This window comes from Acipenser ruthenus, chromosome 14, assembly GCF_902713425.1.
Source record: "Acipenser ruthenus chromosome 14, fAciRut3.2 maternal haplotype, whole genome shotgun sequence".
NCBI lineage: Eukaryota > Metazoa > Chordata > Actinopteri > Acipenseriformes > Acipenseridae > Acipenser > Acipenser ruthenus.
The window spans coordinates 39,433,747-39,455,245 of record NC_081202.1 but is presented as its reverse complement, the minus strand read 5'-3'; positions in this window follow the sequence as shown (position 1 = coordinate 39,455,245).

Here is a 21,499-nt window from a genome sequence, read left to right as displayed (position 1 = left end):
TTTTTGATGATCAAAACTACCCAAATTTAGACACCTCCTTTTCTGAAAAAGTGGACAGGTCCGGACCTGTTGAAAAAAATAAAATTTTGGCCAATTTTATTTCTTCATAATTTCGATGCCCGAGCTTTAGAAATAGCTTACAGGTTAACATGTCAAGAAAACACAATTTTTTGATGATCAAAACTACCCAAATTTAGACACCTCCTTTTCTGAAAAAGTGGACAGGTCCGGACCTGTTGAAAAAAATTAAATTTTGGCCAATTTTATTTCTTCATAATTTCGATGCCCGAGCTTTAGAAATAGCTTACAGGTTAACATGTCAAGAAAACACAATTTTTTGATGATCAAAACTACCCAAATTTAGACACCTCCTTTTCTGAAAAAGTGGACAGGTCCGGACCTTTTGAAAAAAATAAATTTTGGCCAATTTTATTTCTTCATAATTTCAATGCCCGAGCTTTAGAAATAGCTTACAGGTTAACATGTCAAGAAAACACAATTTTTTGATGATCAAAACTACCCAAATTTAGACACCTACTTTTCTGAAAAAGTGGACAGGTCCGGACCTGTTGAAAAAAAATAAATTTTGGCCAATTTTATTTCTTCATAATTTCGATGCCCGAGCTTTAGAAATAGCTTACAGGTTAACATGTCAAGAAAACACAATTTTTTGATGATCAAAACTACCCAAATTTAGACACCTACTTTTCTGAAAAAGTGGACAGGTCCGGACCTGTTGAAAAAAATAAATTTTGGCCAATTTTATTTCTTCATAATTTCGATGCCCGAGCTTTAGAAATAGCTTACAGGTTAACATGTCAAGAAAACACAATTTTTTGATGATCAAAACTACCCAAATTTAGACACCTCCTTTTCTGAAAAAGTGGACAGGTCCGGACCTGTTGAAAAAAAATTAATTTTGGCCAATTTTATTTCTTCATAATTTCGATGCCCGAGCTTTAGAAATAGCTTACAGGTTAACATGTCAAGAAAACACAATTTTTTGATGATCAAAACTACCCAAATTTAGACACCTCCTTTTCTGAAAAAGTGGACAGGTCCGGACCAGTTGAAAAAAAATAAATTTTGGCCAATTTTATTTCTTCATAATTTCGATGCCCGAGCTTTAGAAATAGCTTACAGGTTAACATGTCAAGAAAACACAATTTTTTGATGATCAAAACTACCCAAATCTAGACACCTCCTTTTCTGAAAAAGTGGACAGGTCCGGACCTTTTGAAAAAAATAAATTTTGGCCAATTTTATTTCTTCATAATTTCGATGCCCGAGCTTTAGAAATAGCTTACAGGTTAACATGTCAAGAAAACACAATTTTTTGATGATCAAAACTACCCAAATTTAGACACCTACTTTTCTGAAAAAGTGGACAGGTCCGGACCTGTTGAAAAAAAATAAATTTTGGCCAATTTTATTTCTTCATAATTTCGATGCCCGAGCTTTAGAAATAGCTTACAGGTTAACATGTCAAGAAAACACAATTTTTGGATGATCAAAACTACCCAAATTTAGACACCTCCTTTTCTGAAAAAGTGGACAGGTCCGGACCTGTTGAAAAAAATTAAATTTTGGCCAATTTTATTTCTTCATAATTTCGATGCCCGAGCTTTAGAAATAGCTTACAGGTTAACATGTCAAGAAAACACAATTTTTTGATGATCAAAACTACCCAAATTTAGACACCTACTTTTCTGAAAAAGTGGACAGGTCCGGACCTGTTGAAAAAAAATAAATTTTGGCCAATTTTATTTCTTCATAATTTCGATGCCCGAGCTTTAGAAATAGCTTACAGGTTAACATGTCAAGAAAACACAATTTTTTGATGATCAAAACTACCCAAATTTAGACACCTACTTTTCTGAAAAAGTGGACAGGTCCGGACCTGTTGAAAAAAATTAAATTTTGGCCAATTTTATTTCTTCATAATTTCGATGCCCGAGCTTTAGAAATAGCTTACAGGTTAACATGTCAAGAAAACACAATTTTTTGATGATCAAAACTACCCAAATTTAGACACCTCCTTTTCTGAAAAAGTGGACAGGTCCGGACCTTTTGAAAAAAATAAATTTTGGCCAATTTTATTTCTTCATAATTTCGATGCCCGAGCTTTAGAAATAGCTTACAGGTTAACATGTCAAGAAAACACAATTTTTTGATGATCAAAACTACCCAAATTTAGACACCTCCTTTTCTGAAAAAGTGGACAGGTCCGGACCTGTTGAAAAAAATTTAATTTTGGCCAATTTTATTTCTTCATAATTTCGATGCCCGAGCTTTAGAAATAGCTTACAGGTTAACATGTCAAGAAAACACAATTTTTTGATGATCAAAACTACCCAAATTTAGACACCTCCTTTTCTGAAAAAGTGGACAGGTCCGGACCTGTTGAAAAAAATAAATTTTGGCCAATTTTATTTCTTCATAATTTCGATGCCCGAGCTTTAGAAATAGCTTACAGGTTAACATGTCAAGAAAACACAATTTTTTGATGATCAAAACTACCCAAATTTAGACACCTCCTTTTCTGAAAAAGTGGACAGGTCCGGACCTGTTGAAAAAAATTAAATTTTGGCCAATTTTATTTCTTCATAATTTCGATGCCCGAGCTTTAGAAATAGCTTACAGGTTAACATGTCAAGAAAACACAATTTTTTGATGATCAAAACTACCCAAATTTAGACACCTCCTTTTCTGAAAAAGTGGACAGGTCCGGACCTGTTGAAAAAAATTATATTTTGGCCAATTTTATTTCTTCATAATTTCGATGCCCGAGCTTTAGAAATAGCTTACAGGTTAACATGTCAAGAAAACACAATTTTTTGATGATCAAAACTACCCAAATTTAGACACCTCCTTTTCTGAAAAAGTGGACAGGTCCGGACCTGTTGAAAAAAATTAAATTTTGGCCAATTTTATTTCTTCATAATTTCGATGCCCGAGCTTTAGAAATAGCTTACAGGTTAACATGTCAAGAAAACACCATTTTTTGATGATCAAAACTACCCAAATTTAGACACCTCCTTTTCTGAAAAAGTGGACAGGTCCGGACCTGTTGAAAAAAAATAAATTTTGGCCAATTTTATTTCTTCATAATTTCGATGCCCGAGCTTTAGAAATAGCTTACAGGTTAACATGTCAAGAAAACACAATTTTTTGATGATCAAAACTACCCAAATTTAGACACCTCCTTTTCTGAAAAAGTGGACAGGTCCGGACCTGTTGAAAAAAATAAAATTTTGGCCAATTTTATTTCTTCATAATTTCGATGCCCGAGCTTTAGAAATAGCTTACAGGTTAACATGTCAAGAAAACACAATTTTTTGATGATCAAAACTACCCAAATTTAGACACCTCCTTTTCTGAAAAAGTGGACAGGTCCGGACCTGTTGAAAAAAATTAAATTTTGGCCAATTTTATTTCTTCATAATTTCGATGCCCGAGCTTTAGAAATAGCTTACAGGTTAACATGTCAAGAAAACACAATTTTTTGATGATCAAAACTACCCAAATTTAGACACCTCCTTTTCTGAAAAAGTGGACAGGTCCGGACCTGTTGAAAAAAAAAAAATTTTGGCCAATTTTATTTCTTCATAATTTCGATGCCCGAGCTTTAGAAATTGCTTACAGGTTAACATGTCAAGAAAACACAATTTTTTGATGATCAAAACTACCCAAATTTAGACACCTCCTTTTCTGAAAAAGTGGACAGGTCCGGACCTGTTGAAAAAAATAAATTTTGGCCAATTTTATTTCTTCATAATTTCGATGCCCGAGCTTTAGAAATAGCTTACAGGTTAACATGTCAAGAAAACACAATTTTTTGATGATCAAAACTACCCAAATTTAGACACCTCCTTTTCTGAAAAAGTGGACAGGTCCGGACCTGTTGAAAAAAAATAAATTTTGGCCAATTTTATTTCTTCATAATTTCGATGCCCGAGCTTTAGAAATAGCTTACAGGTTAACATGTCAAGAAAACACAATTTTTTGATGATCAAAACTACCCAAATTTAGACACCTCCTTTTCTGAAAAAGTGGACAGGTCCGGACCTTTTGAAAAAAATAAATTTTGGCCAATTTTATTTCTTCATAATTTCGATGCCCGAGCTTTAGAAATAGCTTACAGGTTAACATGTCAAGAAAACACAATTTTTTGATGATCAAAACTACCCAAATTTAGACACCTCCTTTTCTGAAAAAGTGGACAGGTCCGGACCTGTTGAAAAAAATTAAATTTTGGCCAATTTTATTTCTTCATAATTTCGATGCCTGAGCTTTAGAAATAGCTTACAGGTTAACATGTCAAGAAAACACAATTTTTTGATGATCAAAACTACCCAAATTTAGACACCTCCTTTTCTGAAAAAGTGGACAGGTCTGGACCTGTTGAAAAAAATAAAATTTTGGCCAATTTTATTTCTTCATAATTTCGATGCCCGAGCTTTAGAAATAGCTTACAGGTTAACATGTCAAGAAAACACAATTTTTTGATGATCAAAACTACCTAAATTTAGACACCTCCTTTTCTGAAAAAGTGGACAGGTCCGGACCTGTTGAAAAAAAATAAATTTTGGCCAATTTTATTTCTTCATAATTTCGATGCCCGAGCTTTAGAAATAGCTTACAGGTTAACATGTCAAGAAAACACAATTTTTTGATGATCAAAACTACCCAAATTTAGACACCTCCTTTTCTGAAAAAGTGGACAGGTCCCGACCTGTTGAAAAAAATTAAATTTTGGCCAATTTTATTTCTTCATAATTTCGATGCCCGAGCTTTAGAAATAGCTTACAGGTTAACATGTCAAGAAAACACAATTTTTTGATGATCAAAACTACCCAAATTTAGACACCTCCTTTTCTGAAAAAGTGGACAGGTCCGGACCTGTTGAAAAAAATAAAATTTTGGCCAATTTTATTTCTTCATAATTTCGATGCCCGAGCTTTAGAAATAGCTTACAGGTTAACATGTCAAGAAAACACAATTTTTTGATGATCAAAACTACCCAAATTTAGACACCTCCTTTTCTGAAAAAGTGGACAGGTCCGGACCTGTTGAAAAAAATTAAATTTTGGCCAATTTTATTTCTTCATAATTTCGATGCCCGAGCTTTAGAAATAGCTTACAGGTTAACATGTCAAGAAAACACAATTTTTTGATGATCAAAACTACCCAAATTTAGACACCTCCTTTTCTGAAAAAGTGGACAGGTCCCGACCTGTTGAAAAAAATTAAATTTTGGCCAATTTTATTTCTTCATAATTTCGATGCCCGAGCTTTAGAAATAGCTTACAGGTTAACATGTCAAGAAAACACAATTTTTTGATGATCAAAACTACCCAAATTTAGACACCTCCTTTTCTGAAAAAGTGGACAGGTCCGGACCTGTTGAAAAAAATAAAATTTTGGCCAATTTTATTTCTTCATAATTTCGATGCCCGAGCTTTAGAAATAGCTTACAGGTTAACATGTCAAGAAAACACAATTTTTTGATGATCAAAACTACCCAAATTTAGACACCTCCTTTTCTGAAAAAGTGGACAGGTCCGGACCTGTTGAAAAAAATTAAATTTTGGCCAATTTTATTTCTTCATAATTTCGATGCCCGAGCTTTAGAAATAGCTTACAGGTTAACATGTCAAGAAAACACAATTTTTTGATGATCAAAACTACCCAAATTTAGACACCTCCTTTTCTGAAAAAGTGGACAGGTCCGGACCTGTTGAAAAAAAATAAATTTTGGCCAATTTTATTTCTTCATAATTTCGATGCCCGAGCTTTAGAAATAGCTTACAGGTTAACATGTCAAGAAAACACAATTTTTTGATGATCAAAACTACCCAAATTTAGACACCTACTTTTCTGAAAAAGTGGACAGGTCCGGACCTGTTGAAAAAAATTAAATTTTGGCCAATTTTATTTCTTCATAATTTCGATGCCCGAGCTTTAGAAATAGCTTACAGGTTAACATGTCAAGAAAACACAATTTTTTGATGATCAAAACTACCCAAATTTAGACACCTCCTTTTCTGAAAAAGTGGACAGGTCCGGACCTGTTGAAAAAAAATAAATTTTGGCCAATTTTATTTCTTCATAATTTCGATGCCCGAGCTTTAGAAATAGCTTACAGGTTAACATGTCAAGAAAACACAATTTTTTGATGATCAAAACTACCCAAATTTAGACACCTCCTTTTCTGAAAAAGTGGACAGGTCCGGACCTGTTGAAAAAAATTAAATTTTGGCCAATTTTATTTCTTCATAATTTCGATGCCCGAGCTTTAGAAATAGCTTACAGGTTAACATGTCAAGAAAACACAATTTTTTGATGATCAAAACTACCCAAATTTAGACACCTCCTTTTCTGAAAAAGTGGACAGGTCCGGACCTGTTGAAAAAAATTAAATTTTGGCCAATTTTATTTCTTCATAATTTCGATGCCCGAGCTTTAGAAATAGCTTACAGGTTAACATGTCAAGAAAACACAATTTTTTGATGATCAAAACTACCCAAATTTAGACACCTCCTTTTCTGAAAAAGTGGACAGGTCCGGACCTGTTGAAAAAAAATAAATTTTGGCCAATTTTATTTCTTCATAATTTCGATGCCCGAGCTTTAGAAATAGCTTACAGGTTAACATGTCAAGAAAACACAATTTTTTGATGATCAAAACTACCCAAATTTAGACACCTCCTTTTCTGAAAAAGTGGACAGGTCCGGACCTGTTGAAAAAAATTAAATTTTGGCCAATTTTATTTCTTCATAATTTCGATGCCCGAGCTTTAGAAATAGCTTACAGGTTAACATGTCAAGAAAACACAATTTTTTGATGATCAAAACTACCCAAATTTAGACACCTACTTTTCTGAAAAAGTGGACAGGTCCGGACCTGTTGAAAAAAAAAAAATTTTGGCCAATTTTATTTCTTCATAATTTCGATGCCCGAGCTTTAGAAATTGCTTACAGGTTAACATGTCAAGAAAACACAATTTTTTGATGATCAAAACTACCCAAATTTAGACACCTCCTTTTCTGAAAAAGTGGACAGGTCCGGACCTGTTGAAAAAAAATAAATTTTGGCCAATTTTATTTCTTCATAATTTCGATGCCCGAGCTTTAGAAATAGCTTACAGGTTAACATGTCAAGAAAACACAATTTTTTGATGATCAAAACTACCCAAATTTAGACACCTCCTTTTCTGAAAAAGTGGACAGGTCCGGACCTGTTGAAAAAAATTAAATTTTGGCCAATTTTATTTCTTCATAATTTCGATGCCCGAGCTTTAGAAATAGCTTACAGGTTAACATGTCAAGAAAACACAATTTTTTGATGATCAAAACTACCCAAATTTAGACACCTACTTTTCTGAAAAAGTGGACAGGTCCGGACCTGTTGAAAAAAATTAAATTTTGGCCAATTTTATTTCTTCATAATTTCGATGCCCGAGCTTTAGAAATAGCTTACAGGTTAACATGTCAAGAAAACACAATTTTTTGATGATCAAAACTACCCAAATTTAGACACCTACTTTTCTGAAAAAGTGGACAGGTCCGGACCTGTTGAAAAAAATAACATTTTGGCCAATTTTATTTCTTCATAATTTCGATGCCCGAGCTTTAGAAATAGCTTACAGGTTAACATGTCAAGAAAACACAATTTTTTGATGATCAAAACTACCCAAATTTAGACACCTCCTTTTCTGAAAAAGTGGACAGGTCCGGACCTTTTGAAAAAAATAAATTTTGGCCAATTTTATTTCTTCATAATTTCGATGCCCGAGCTTTAGAAATAGCTTACAGGTTAACATGTCAAGAAAACACAATTTTTTGATGATCAAAACTACCCAAATTTAGACACCTCCTTTTCTGAAAAAGTGGACAGGTCCGGACCTGTTGAAAAAAAATAAATTTTGGCCAATTTTATTTCTTCATAATTTCGATGCCCGAGATTTAGAAATAGCTTACAGGTTAACATGTCAAGAAAACACAATTTTTTGATGATCAAAACTACCCAAATTTAGACACCTCCTTTTCTGAAAAAGTGGACAGGTCCGGACCTGTTGAAAAAAATAAATTTTGGCCAATTTTATTTCTTCATAATTTCGATGCCCGAGCTTTAGAAATAGCTTACAGGTTAACATGTCAAGAAAACACAATTTTTTGATGATCAAAACTACCCAAATTTAGACACCTACTTTTCTGAAAAAGTGGACAGGTCCGGACCTGTTGAAAAAAAATAAATTTTGGCCAATTTTATTTCTTCATAATTTCGATGCCCGAGCTTTAGAAATAGCTTACAGGTTAACATGTCAAGAAAACACAATTTTTTGATGATCAAAACTACCCAAATTTAGACACCTACTTTTCTGAAAAAGTGGACAGGTCCGGACCTGTTGAAAAAAATTAAATTTTGGCCAATTTTATTTCTTCATAATTTCGATGCCCGAGCTTTAGAAATAGCTTACAGGTTAACATGTCAAGAAAACACAATTTTTTGATGATCAAAACTACCCAAATTTAGACACCTCCTTTTCTGAAAAAGTGGACAGGTCCGGACCTGTTGAAAAAAATAAAATTTTGGCCAATTTTATTTCTTCATAATTTCGATGCCCGAGCTTTAGAAATAGCTTACAGGATAACATGTCAAGAAAACACAATTTTTTGATGATCAAAACTACCCAAATTTAGACACCTCCTTTTCTGAAAAAGTGGACAGGTCCGGACCTGTTGAAAAAAATTAAATTTTGGCCAATTTTATTTCTTCATAATTTCGATGCCCGAGCTTTAGAAATAGCTTACAGGTTAACATGTCAAGAAAACACAATTTTTTGATGATCAAAACTACCCAAATTTAGACACCTCCTTTTCTGAAAAAGTGGACAGGTCCGGACCTTTTGAAAAAAATAAATTTTGGCCAATTTTATTTCTTCATAATTTCGATGCCCGAGCTTTAGAAATAGCTTACAGGTTAACATGTCAAGAAAACACAATTTTTTGATGATCAAAACTACCCAAATTTAGACACCTCCTTTTCTGAAAAAGTGGACAGGTCTTGACCTGTTGAAAAAAATAAATTTTGGCCAATTTTATTTCTTCATAATTTCGATGCCCGAGCTTTAGAAATAGCTTACAGGTTAACATGTCAAGAAAACACAATTTTTTGATGATCAAAACTACCCAAATTTAGACACCTACTTTTCTGAAAAAGTGGACAGGTCCGGACCTGTTGAAAAAAATTAAATTTTGGCCAATTTTATTTCTTCATAATTTCGATGCCCGAGCTTTAGAAATAGCTTACAGGTTAACATGTCAAGAAAACACAATTTTTTGATGATCAAAACTACCCAAATTTAGACACCTCCTTTTCTGAAAAAGTGGACAGGTCCGGACCTTTTGAAAAAAATAAATTTTGGCCAATTTTATTTCTTCATAATTTCGATGCCCGAGCTTTAGAAATAGCTTACAGGTTAACATGTCAAGAAAACACAATTTTTTGATGATCAAAACTACCCAAATTTAGACACCTCCTTTTCTGAAAAAGTGGACAGGTCCGGACCTGTTGAAAAAAATTAAATTTTGGCCAATTTTATTTCTTCATAATTTCGATGCCCGAGCTTTAGAAATAGCTTACAGGTTAACATGTCAAGAAAACACAATTTTTTGATGATCAAAACTACCCAAATTTAGACACCTCCTTTTCTGAAAAAGTGGACAGGTCCGGACCTGTTGAAAAAAAATAAATTTTGGCCAATTTTATTTCTTCATAATTTCGATGCCCGAGCTTTAGAAATAGCTTACAGGTTAACATGTCAAGAAAACACAATTTTTTGATGATCAAAACTACCCAAATTTAGACACCTCCTTTTCTGAAAAAGTGGACAGGTCCGGACCTGTTGAAAAAAATAAAATTTTGGCCAATTTTATTTCTTCATAATTTCGATGCCCGAGCTTTAGAAATAGCTTACAGGTTAACATGTCAAGAAAACACAATTTTTTGATGATCAAAACTACCCAAATTTAGACACCTCCTTTTCTGAAAAAGTGGACAGGTCCGGACATGTTGAAAAAAAATAAATTTTGGCCAATTTTATTTCTTCATAATTTCGATGCCCGAGCTTTAGAAATAGCTTACAGGTTAACATGTCAAGAAAACACAACTTTTTGATGATCAAAACTACCCAAATTTAGACACCTCCTTTTCTGAAAAAGTGGACAGGTCCGGACCTGTTGAAAAAAATTAAATTTTGGCCAATTTTATTTCTTCATAATTTCGATGCCCGAGCTTTAGAAATAGCTTACAGGTTAACATGTCAAGAAAACACAATTTTTTGATGATCAAAACTACCCAAATTTAGACACCTCCTTTTCTGAAAAAGTGGACAGGTCCGGACCTGTTGAAAAAAATTAAATTTTGGCCAATTTTATTTCTTCATAATTTCGATGCCCGAGCTTTAGAAATAGCTTACAGGTTAACATGTCAAGAAAACACAATTTTTTGATGATCAAAACTACCCAAATTTAGACACCTACTTTTCTGAAAAAGTGGACAGGTCCGGACCTGTTGAAAAAAATAAAATTTTGGCCAATTTTATTTCTTCATAATTTCGATGCCCGAGCTTTAGAAATAGCTTACAGGTTAACATGTCAAGAAAACACAATTTTTTGATGATCAAAACTACCCAAATTTAGACACCTCCTTTTCTGAAAAAGTGGACAGGTCCGGACCTGTTGAAAAAAATTAAATTTTGGCCAATTTTATTTCTTCATAATTTCGATGCCCGAGCTTTAGAAATAGCTTACAGGTTAACATGTCAAGAAAACACAATTTTTTGATGATCAAAACTACCCAAATTTAGACACCTACTTTTCTGAAAAAGTGGACAGGTCCGGACCTGTTGAAAAAAATAACATTTTGGCCAATTTTATTTCTTCATAATTTCGATGCCCGAGCTTTAGAAATAGCTTACAGGTTAACATGTCAAGAAAACACAATTTTTTGATGATCAAAACTACCCAAATTTAGACACCTCCTTTTCTGAAAAAGTGGACAGGTCCGGACCTTTTGAAAAAAATAAATTTTGGCCAATTTTATTTCTTCATAATTTCGATGCCCGAGCTTTAGAAATAGCTTACAGGTTAACATGTCAAGAAAACACAATTTTTTGATGATCAAAACTACCCAAATTTAGACACCTCCTTTTCTGAAAAAGTGGACAGGTCCGGACCTGTTGAAAAAAATTAAATTTTGGCCAATTTTATTTCTTCATAATTTCGATGCCCGAGCTTTAGAAATAGCTTACAGGTTAACATGTCAAGAAAACACAATTTTTTGATGATCAAAACTACCCAAATTTAGACACCTCCTTTTCTGAAAAAGTGGACAGGTCCGGACCTGTTGAAAAAAAATAAATTTTGGCCAATTTTATTTCTTCATAATTTCGATGCCCGAGCTTTAGAAATAGCTTACAGGTTAACATGTCAAGAAAACACAATTTTTTGATGATCAAAACTACCCAAATTTAGACACCTCCTTTTCTGAAAAAGTGGACAGGTCCGGACCTGTTGAAAAAAATTAAATTTTGGCCAATTTTATTTCTTCATAATTTCGATGCCCGAGCTTTAGAAATAGCTTACAGGTTAACATGTCAAGAAAACACAATTTTTTGATGATCAAAACTACCCAAATTTAGACACCTCCTTTTCTGAAAAAGTGGACAGGTCCGGACCTGTTGAAAAAAATTAAATTTTGGCCAATTTTATTTCTTCATAATTTCGATGCCCGAGCTTTAGAAATAGCTTACAGGTTAACATGTCAAGAAAACACCATTTTTTGATGATCAAAACTACCCAAATTTAGACACCTCCTTTTCTGAAAAAGTGGACAGGTCCGGACCTGTTGAAAAAAAATAAATTTTGGCCAATTTTATTTCTTCATAATTTCGATGCCCGAGCTTTAGAAATAGCTTACAGGTTAACATGTCAAGAAAACACAACTTTTTGATGATCAAAACTACCCAAATTTAGACACCTCCTTTTCTGAAAAAGTGGACAGGTCCGGACCTGTTGAAAAAAATTAAATTTTGGCCAATTTTATTTCTTCATAATTTCGATGCCCGAGCTTTAGAAATAGCTTACAGGTTAACATGTCAAGAAAACACAATTTTTTGATGATCAAAACTACCCAAATTTAGACACCTACTTTTCTGAAAAAGTGGACAGGTCCGGACCTGTTGAAAAAAAATAAATTTTGGCCAATTTTATTTCTTCATAATTTCGATGCCCGAGCTTTAGAAATAGCTTAAAGGTTAACATGTCAAGAAAACACAATTTTTTGATGATCAAAACTACCCAAATTTAGACACCTACTTTTCTGAAAAAGTGGACAGGTCCGGACCTGTTGAAAAAAATAAATTTTGGCCAATTTTATTTCTTCATAATTTCGATGCCCGAGCTTTAGAAATAGCTTACAGGTTAACATGTCAAGAAAACACAATTTTTTGATGATCAAAACTACCCAAATTTAGACACCTCCTTTTCTGAAAAAGTGGACAGGTCCGGACCTGTTGAAAAAAAATTAATTTTGGCCAATTTTATTTCTTCATAATTTCGATGCCCGAGCTTTAGAAATAGCTTACAGGTTAACATGTCAAGAAAACACAATTTTTTGATGATCAAAACTACCCAAATTTAGACACCTCCTTTTCTGAAAAAGTGGACAGTCCGTACCAGTTGAAAAAAAATAAATTTTGGCCAATTTTATTTCTTCATAATTTCGATGCCCGAGCTTTAGAAATAGCTTACAGGTTAACATGTCAAGAAAACACAATTTTTGATGATCAAAACTACCCAAATTTAGACACCTCCTTTTCTGAAAAAGTGGACAGGTCCGGACCTTTTGAAAAAAATAAATTTTGGCCAATTTTATTTCTTCATAATTTCGATGCCCGAGCTTTAGAAATAGCTTACAGGTTAACATGTCAAGAAAACACAATTTTTTGATGATCAAAACTACCCAAATTTAGACACCTACTTTTCTGAAAAAGTGGACAGGTCCGGACCTGTTGAAAAAAAATTAATTTTGGCCAATTTTATTTCTTCATAATTTCGATGCCCGAGCTTTAGAAATAGCTTACAGGTTAACATGTCAAGAAAACACAATTTTTTGATGATCAAAACTACCCAAATTTAGACACCTCCTTTTCTGAAAAAGTGGACAGGTCCGGACCTGTTGAAAAAAATAAAATTTTGGCCAATTTTATTTCTTCATAATTTCGATGCCCGAGCTTTAGAAATAGCTTACAGGTTAACATGTCAAGAAAACACAATTTTTTGATGATCAAAACTACCCAAATATAGACACCTCCTTTTCTGAAAAAGTGGACAGGTCCGGACCTGTTGAAAAAAATAAAATTTTGGCCAATTTTATTTCTTCATAATTTCGATGCCCGAGCTTTAGAAATAGCTTACAGGTTAACATGTCAAGAAAACACAATTTTTTGATGATCAAAACTACCCAAATTTAGACACCTCCTTTTCTGAAAAAGTGGACAGGTCCGGACCTGTTGAAAAAAATAAAATTTTGGCCAATTTTATTTCTTCATAATTTCGATGCCCGAGCTTTAGAAATAGCTTACAGGTTAACATGTCAAGAAAACACAATTTTTTGATGATCAAAACTACCCAAATTTAGACACCTACTTTTCTGAAAAAGTGGACAGGTCCGGACCTGTTGAAAAAAATAAAATTTTGGCCAATTTTATTTCTTCATAATTTCGATGCCCGAGCTTTAGAAATAGCTTACAGGTTAACATGTCAAGAAAACACAATTTTTTGATGATCAAAACTACCCAAATTTAGACACCTACTTTTCTGAAAAAGTGGACAGGTCCGGACCTGTTGAAAAAAAATAAATTTTGGCCAATCTTATTTCTTCATAATTTCGATGCCCGAGCTTTAGAAATAGCTTACAGGTTAACATGTCAAGAAAACACAATTTTTTGATGATCAAAACTACCCAAATTTAGACACCTACTTTTCTGAAAAAGTGGACAGGTCCGGACCTGTTGAAAAAAATAAATTTTGGCCAATTTTATTTCTTCATAATTTCGATGCCCGAGCTTTAGAAATAGCTTACAGGTTAACATGTCAAGAAAACACAATTTTTTGATGATCAAAACTACCCAAATTTAGACACCTCCTTTTCTGAAAAAGTGGACAGGTCCGGACCTGTTGAAAAAAAATTAATTTTGGCCAATTTTATTTCTTCATAATTTCGATGCCCGAGCTTTAGAAATAGCTTACAGGTTAACATGTCAAGAAAACACAATTTTTTGATGATCAAAACTACCCAAATTTAGACACCTACTTTTCTGAAAAAGTGGACAGGTCCGGACCTGTTGAAAAAAAAAAATTTTGGCCAATTTTATTTCTTCATAATTTCGATGCCCGAGCTTTAGAAATAGCTTACAGGTTAACATGTCAAGAAAACACAATTTTTTGATGATCAAAACTACCCAAATTTAGACACCTCCTTTTCTGAAAAAGTGGACAGGTCCGGACCTGTTGAAAAAAATAAAATTTTGGCCAATTTTATTTCTTCATAATTTCGATGCCCGAGCTTTAGAAATAGCTTACAGGTTAACATGTCAAGAAAACACAATTTTTTGATGATCAAAACTACCCAAATTTAGACACCTCCTTTTCTGAAAAAGTGGACAGGTCCGGACCTGTTGAAAAAAATTAAATTTTGGCCAATTTTATTTCTTCATAATTTCGATGCCCGAGCTTTAGAAATAGCTTACAGGTTAACATGTCAAGAAAACACAATTTTTTGATGATCAAAACTACCCAAATTTAGACACCTCCTTTTCTGAAAAAGTGGACAGGTCCGGACCTGTTGAAAAAAATTAAATTTTGGCCAATTTTATTTCTTCATAATTTCGATGCCCGAGCTTTAGAAATAGCTTACAGGTTAACATGTCAAGAAAACACAATTTTTTGATGATCAAAACTACCCAAATTTAGACACCTACTTTTCTGAAAAAGTGGACAGGTCCGGACCTGTTGAAAAAAATAAAATTTTGGCCAATTTTATTTCTTCATAATTTCGATGCCCGAGCTTTAGAAATAGCTTACAGGTTAACATGTCAAGAAAACACAATTTTTTGATGATCAAAACTACCCAAATTTAGACACCTCCTTTTCTGAAAAAGTGGACAGGTCCGGACCTTTTGAAAAAAATAAATTTTGGCCAATTTTATTTCTTCATAATTTCGATGCCCGAGCTTTAGAAATAGCTTACAGGTTAACATGTCAAGAAAACACAATTTTTTGATGATCAAAACTACCCAAATTTAGACACCTACTTTTCTGAAAAAGTGGACAGGTCCGGACCTGTTGAAAAAAATAAATTTTGGCCAATTTTATTTCTTCATAATTTCGATGCCCGAGCTTTAGAAATAGCTTACAGGTTAACATGTCAAGAAAACACAATTTTTTGATGATCAAAACTACCCAAATTTAGACACCTCCTTTTCTGAAAAAGTGGACAGGTCTGGACCTGTTGAAAAAAAATTAATTTTGGCCAATTTTATTTCTTCATAATTTCGATGCCCGAGCTTTAGAAATAGCTTACAGGTTAACATGTCAAGAAAACACAATTTTTTGATGATCAAAACTACCCAAATTTAGACACCTCCTTTTCTGAAAAAGTGGACAGGTCCGGACCAGATGAAAAAAAATAAATTTTGGCCAATTTTATTTCTTCATAATTTCGATGCCCGAGCTTTAGAAATAGCTTACAGGTTAACATGTCAAGAAAACACAATTTTTTGATGATCAAAACTACCCAAATTTAGACACCTCCTTTTCTGAAAAAGTGGACAGGTCCGGACCTTTTGAAAAAAATAAATTTTGGCCAATTTTATTTCTTCATAATTTCGATGCCCGAGCTTTAGAAATAGCTTACAGGTTAACATGTCAAGAAAACACAATTTTTTGATGATCAAAACTACCCAAATTTAGACACCTACTTTTCTGAAAAAGTGGACAGGTCCGGACTTGTTGAAAAAAATAAATTTTGGCCAATTTTATTTCTTCATAATTTCGATGCCCGAGCTTTAGAAATAGCTTACAGGTTAACATGTCAAGAAAACACAATTTTTTGATGATCAAAACTACCCAAATTTAGACACCTCCTTTTCTGAAAAAGTGGACAGGTCCGGACCTTTTGAAAAAAATAAATTTTGGCCAACTTTATTTCTTCATAATTTCGATGCCCGAGCTTTAGAAATAGCTTACAGGTTAACATGTCAAGAAAACACAATTTTTTGATGATCAAAACTACCCAAATTTAGACACCTCCTTTTCTGAAAAAGTGGACAGGTCCGGACCTGTTGAAAAAAATAAAATTTTGGCCAATTTTATTTCTTCATAATTTCGATGCCCGAGCTTTAGAAATAGCTTACAGGTTAACATGTCAAGAAAACACAATTTTTTGATGATCAAAACTACCCAAATTTAGACACCTCCTTTTCTGAAAAAGTGGACAGGTCCGGACCTTTTGAAAAAAATAAATTTTGGCCAATTTTATTTCTTCATAATTTCGATGCCCGAGCTTTAGAAATAGCTTACAGGTTAACATGTCAAGAAAACACAATTTTTTGATGATCAAAACTACCCAAATTTAGACACCTACTTTTCTGAAAAAGTGGACAGGTCCGGACCTGTTGAAAAAAAATTAATTTTGGCCAATTTTATTTCTTCATAATTTCGATGCCCGAGCTTTAGAAATAGCTTACAGGTTAACATGTCAAGAAAACACAATTTTTTGATGATCAAAACTACCCAAATTTAGACACCTCCTTTTCTGAAAAAGTGGACAGGTCCGGACCTGTTGAAAAAAATAAAATTTTGGCCAATTTTATTTCTTCATAATTTCGATGCCCGAGCTTTAGAAATAGCTTACAGGTTAACATGTCAAGAAAACACAATTTTTTGATGATCAAAACTACCCAAATTTAGACACCTCCTTTTCTGAAAAAGTGGACAGGTCCGGACCTGTTGAAAAAAATTAAATTTTGGCCAATTTTATTTCTTCATAATTTCGATGCCCGAGCTTTAGAAATAGCTTACAGGTTAACATGTCAAGAAAACACAATTTTTTGATGATCAAAACTACCCAAATTTAGACACCTCCTTTTCTGAAAAAGTGGACAGGTCCGGACCTTTTGAAAAAAATAAATTTTGGCCAATTTTATTTCTTCATAATTTCAATGCCCGAGCTTTAGAAATAGCTTACAGGTTAACATGTCAAGAAAACACAATTTTTTGATGATCAAAACTACCCAAATTTAGACACCTACTTTTCTGAAAAAGTGGACAGGTCCGGACCTGTTGAAAAAAAATAAATTTTGGCCAATTTTATTTCTTCATAATTTCGATGCCCGAGCTTTAGAAATAGCTTACAGGTTAACATGTCAAGAAAACACAATTTTTTGATGATCAAAACTACCCAAATTTAGACACCTACTTTTCTGAAAAAGTGGACAGGTCCGGACCTGTTGAAAAAAATAAATTTTGGCCAATTTTATTTCTTCATAATTTCGATGCCCGAGCTTTAGAAATAGCTTACAGGTTAACATGTCAAGAAAACACAATTTTTTGATGATCAAAACTACCCAAATTTAGACACCTCCTTTTCTGAAAAAGTGGACAGGTCCGGACCTGTTGAAAAAAAATTAATTTTGGCCAATTTTATTTCTTCATAATTTCGATGCCCGAGCTTTAGAAATAGCTTACAGGTTAACATGTCAAGAAAACACAATTTTTTGATGATCAAAACTACCCAAATTTAGACACCTCCTTTTCTGAAAAAGTGGACAGGTCCGGACCAGTTGAAAAAAAATAAATTTTGGCCAATTTTATTTCTTCATAATTTCGATGCCCGAGCTTTAGAAATAGCTTACAGGTTAACATGTCAAGAAAACACAATTTTTTCATGATCAAAACTACCCAAATTTAGACACCTCCTTTTCTGAAAAAGTGGACAGGTCCGGACCTGTTGAAAAAAATAAATTTTGGCCAATTTTATTTCTTCATAATTTCGATGCCCGAGCTTTAGAAATAGCTTACAGGTTAACATGTCAAGAAAACACAATTTTTTGATGATCAAAACTACCCAAATTTAGACACCTACTTTTCTCAAAAAGTGGACAGGTCCGGACCTGTTGAAAAAAAATAAATTTTGGCCAATTTTATTTCTTCATAATTTCGATGCCCGAGCTTTAGAAATAGCTTACAGGTTAACATGTCAAGAAAACACAATTTTTTGATGATCAAAACTACCCAAATTTAGACACCTCCTTTTCTGAAAAAGTGGACAGGTCCGGACCTGTTGAAAAAAATTAAATTTTGGCCAATTTTATTTCTTCATAATTTCGATGCCCGAGCTTTAGAAATAGCTTACAGGTTAACATGTCAAGAAAACACAATTTTTTGATGATCAAAACTACCCAAATTTAGACACCTACTTTTCTGAAAAAGTGGACAGGTCCGGACCTGTTGAAAAAAAATAAATTTTGGCCAATTTTATTTCTTCATAATTTCGATGCCCGAGCTTTAGAAATAGCTTACAGGTTAACATGTCAAGAAAACACAATTTTTTGATGATCAAAACTACCCAAATTTAGACACCTACTTTTCTGAAAAAGTGGACAGGTCCGGACCTGTTGAAAAAAATTAAATTTTGGCCAATTTTATTTCTTCATAATTTCGATGCCCGAGCTTTAGAAATAGCTTACAGGTTAACATGTCAAGAAAACACAATTTTTTGATGATCAAAACTACCCAAATTTAGACACCTCCTTTTCTGAAAAAGTGGACAGGTCCGGACCTTTTGAAAAAAATAAATTTTGGCCAATTTTATTTCTTCATAATTTCGATGCCCGAGCTTTAGAAATAGCTTACAGGTTAACATGTCAAGAAAACACAATTTTTTGATGATCAAAACTACCCAAATTTAGACACCTCCTTTTCTGAAAAAGTGGACAGGTCCGGACCTGTTGAAAAAAAAAAAATTTTGGCCAATTTTATTTCTTCATAATTTCGATGCCCGAGCTTTAGAAATAGCTTACAGGTTAACATGTCAAGAAAACACAATTTTTTGATGATCAAAACTACCCAAATTTAGACACCTCCTTTTCTGAAAAAGTGGACAGGTCCGGACCTGTTGAAAAAAATTAAATTTTGGCCAATTTTATTTCTTCATAATTTCGATGCCCGAGCTTTAGAAATAGCTTACAGGTTAACATGTCAAGAAAACACAATTTTTTGATGATCAAAACTACCCAAATTTAGACACCTCCTTTTCTGAAAAAGTGGACAGGTCCGGACCTGTTGAAAAAAATTAAATTTTGGCCAATTTTATTTCTTCATAATTTCGATGCCCGAGCTTTAGAAATAGCTTACAGGTTAACATGTCAAGAAAACACAATTTTTTGATGATCAAAACTACCCAAATTTAGACACCTCCTTTTCTGAAAAAGTGGACAGGTCCGGACCTGTTGAAAAAAATTAAATTTTGGCCAATTTTATTTCTTCATAATTTCGATGCCTCAGCTTTAGAAATAGCTTACAGGTTAACATGTCAAGAAAACACAATTTTTTGATGATCAAAACTACCCAAATTTAGACACCTCCTTTTCTGAAAAAGTGGACAGGTCCGGACCTGTTGAAAAAAAATAAATTTTGGCCAATTTTATTTCTTCATAATTTCGATGCCCGAGCTTTAGAAATAGCTTACAGGTTAACATGTCAAGAAAACACAATTTTTTGATGATCAAAACTACCCAAATTTAGACACCTCCTTTTCTGAAAAAGTGGACAGGTCCGGACCTGTTGAAAAAAAATAAATTTTGGCCAATTTTATTTCTTCATAATTTCGATGCCCGAGCTTTAGAAATAGCTTACAGGTTAACATGTCAAGAAAACACAATTTTTTGATGATCAAAACTACCCAAATTTAGACACCTCCTTTTCTGAAAAAGTGGACAGGTCCGGACCTGTTGAAAATAATTAAATTTTGGCCAATTTTATTTCTTCATAATTTCGATGCCCGAGCTTTAGAAATAGCTTACAGGTTAACATGTCAAGAAAACACCATTTTTTGATGATCAAAACTACCCAAATTTAGACACCTCCTTTTCTGAAAAAGTGGACAGGTCCGGACCTGTTGAAAAAAAATAAATTTTGGCCAATTTTATTTCTTCATAATTTCGATGCCCGAGCTTTAGAAATAGCTTACAGGTTAACATGTCAAGAAAACACAATTTTTTGATGATCAAAACTACCCAAATTTAGACACCTCCTTTTCTGAAAAAGTGGACAGGTCCGGACCTGTTGAAAAAAATAAAATTTTGGCCAATTTTATTTCTTCATAATTTCGATGCCCGAGCTTTAGAAATAGCTTACAGGTTAACATGTCAAGAAAACACAATTTTTTGATGATCAAAACTACCCAAATTTAGACACCTCCTTTTCTGAAAAAGTGGACAGGTCCGGACCTGTTGAAAAAAATTAAATTTTGGCCAATTTTATTTCTTCATAATTTCGATGCCCGAGCTTTAGAAATAGCTTACAGGTTAACATGTCAAGAAAACACAATTTTTTGATGATCAAAACTACCCAAATTTAGACACCTCCTTTTCTGAAAAAGTGGACAGGTCCGGACCTGTTGAAAAAAATTAAATTTTGGCCAATTTTATTTCTTCATAATTTCGATGCCCGAGCTTTAGAAATAGCTTACAGGTTAACATGTCAAGAAAACACAATTTTTTGATGATCAAAACTACCCAAATTTAGACACCTCCTTTTCTGAAAAAGTGGACAGGTCCGGACCTGTTGAAAAAAAAAAAATTTTGGCCAATTTTATTTCTTCATAATTTCGATGCCCGAGCTTTAGAAATTGCTTACAGGTTAACATGTCAAGAAAACACAATTTTTTGATGATCAAAACTACCCAAATTTAGACACCTCCTTTTCTGAAAAAGTGGACAGGTCCGGACCTGTTGAAAAAAATTAAATTTTGGCCAATTTTATTTCTTCATAATTTCGATGCCCGAGCTTTAGAAATAGCTTACAGGTTAACATGTCAAGAAAACACAATTTTTTGATGATCAAAACTACCCAAATTTAGACACCTCCTTTTCTGAAAAAGTGGACAGGTCCGGACCTGTTGAAAAAAATAAATTTTGGCCAATTTTATTTCTTCATAATTTCGATGCCCGAGCTTTAGAAATAGCTTACAGGTTAACATGTCAAGAAAACACAATTTTTTGATGATCAAAACTACCCAAATTTAGACACCTCCTTTTCTGAAAAAGTGGACAGGTCCGGACCTGTTGAAAAAAAATAAATTTTGGCCAATTTTATTTCTTCATAATTTCGATGCCCGAGCTTTAGAAATAGCTTACAGGTTAACATGT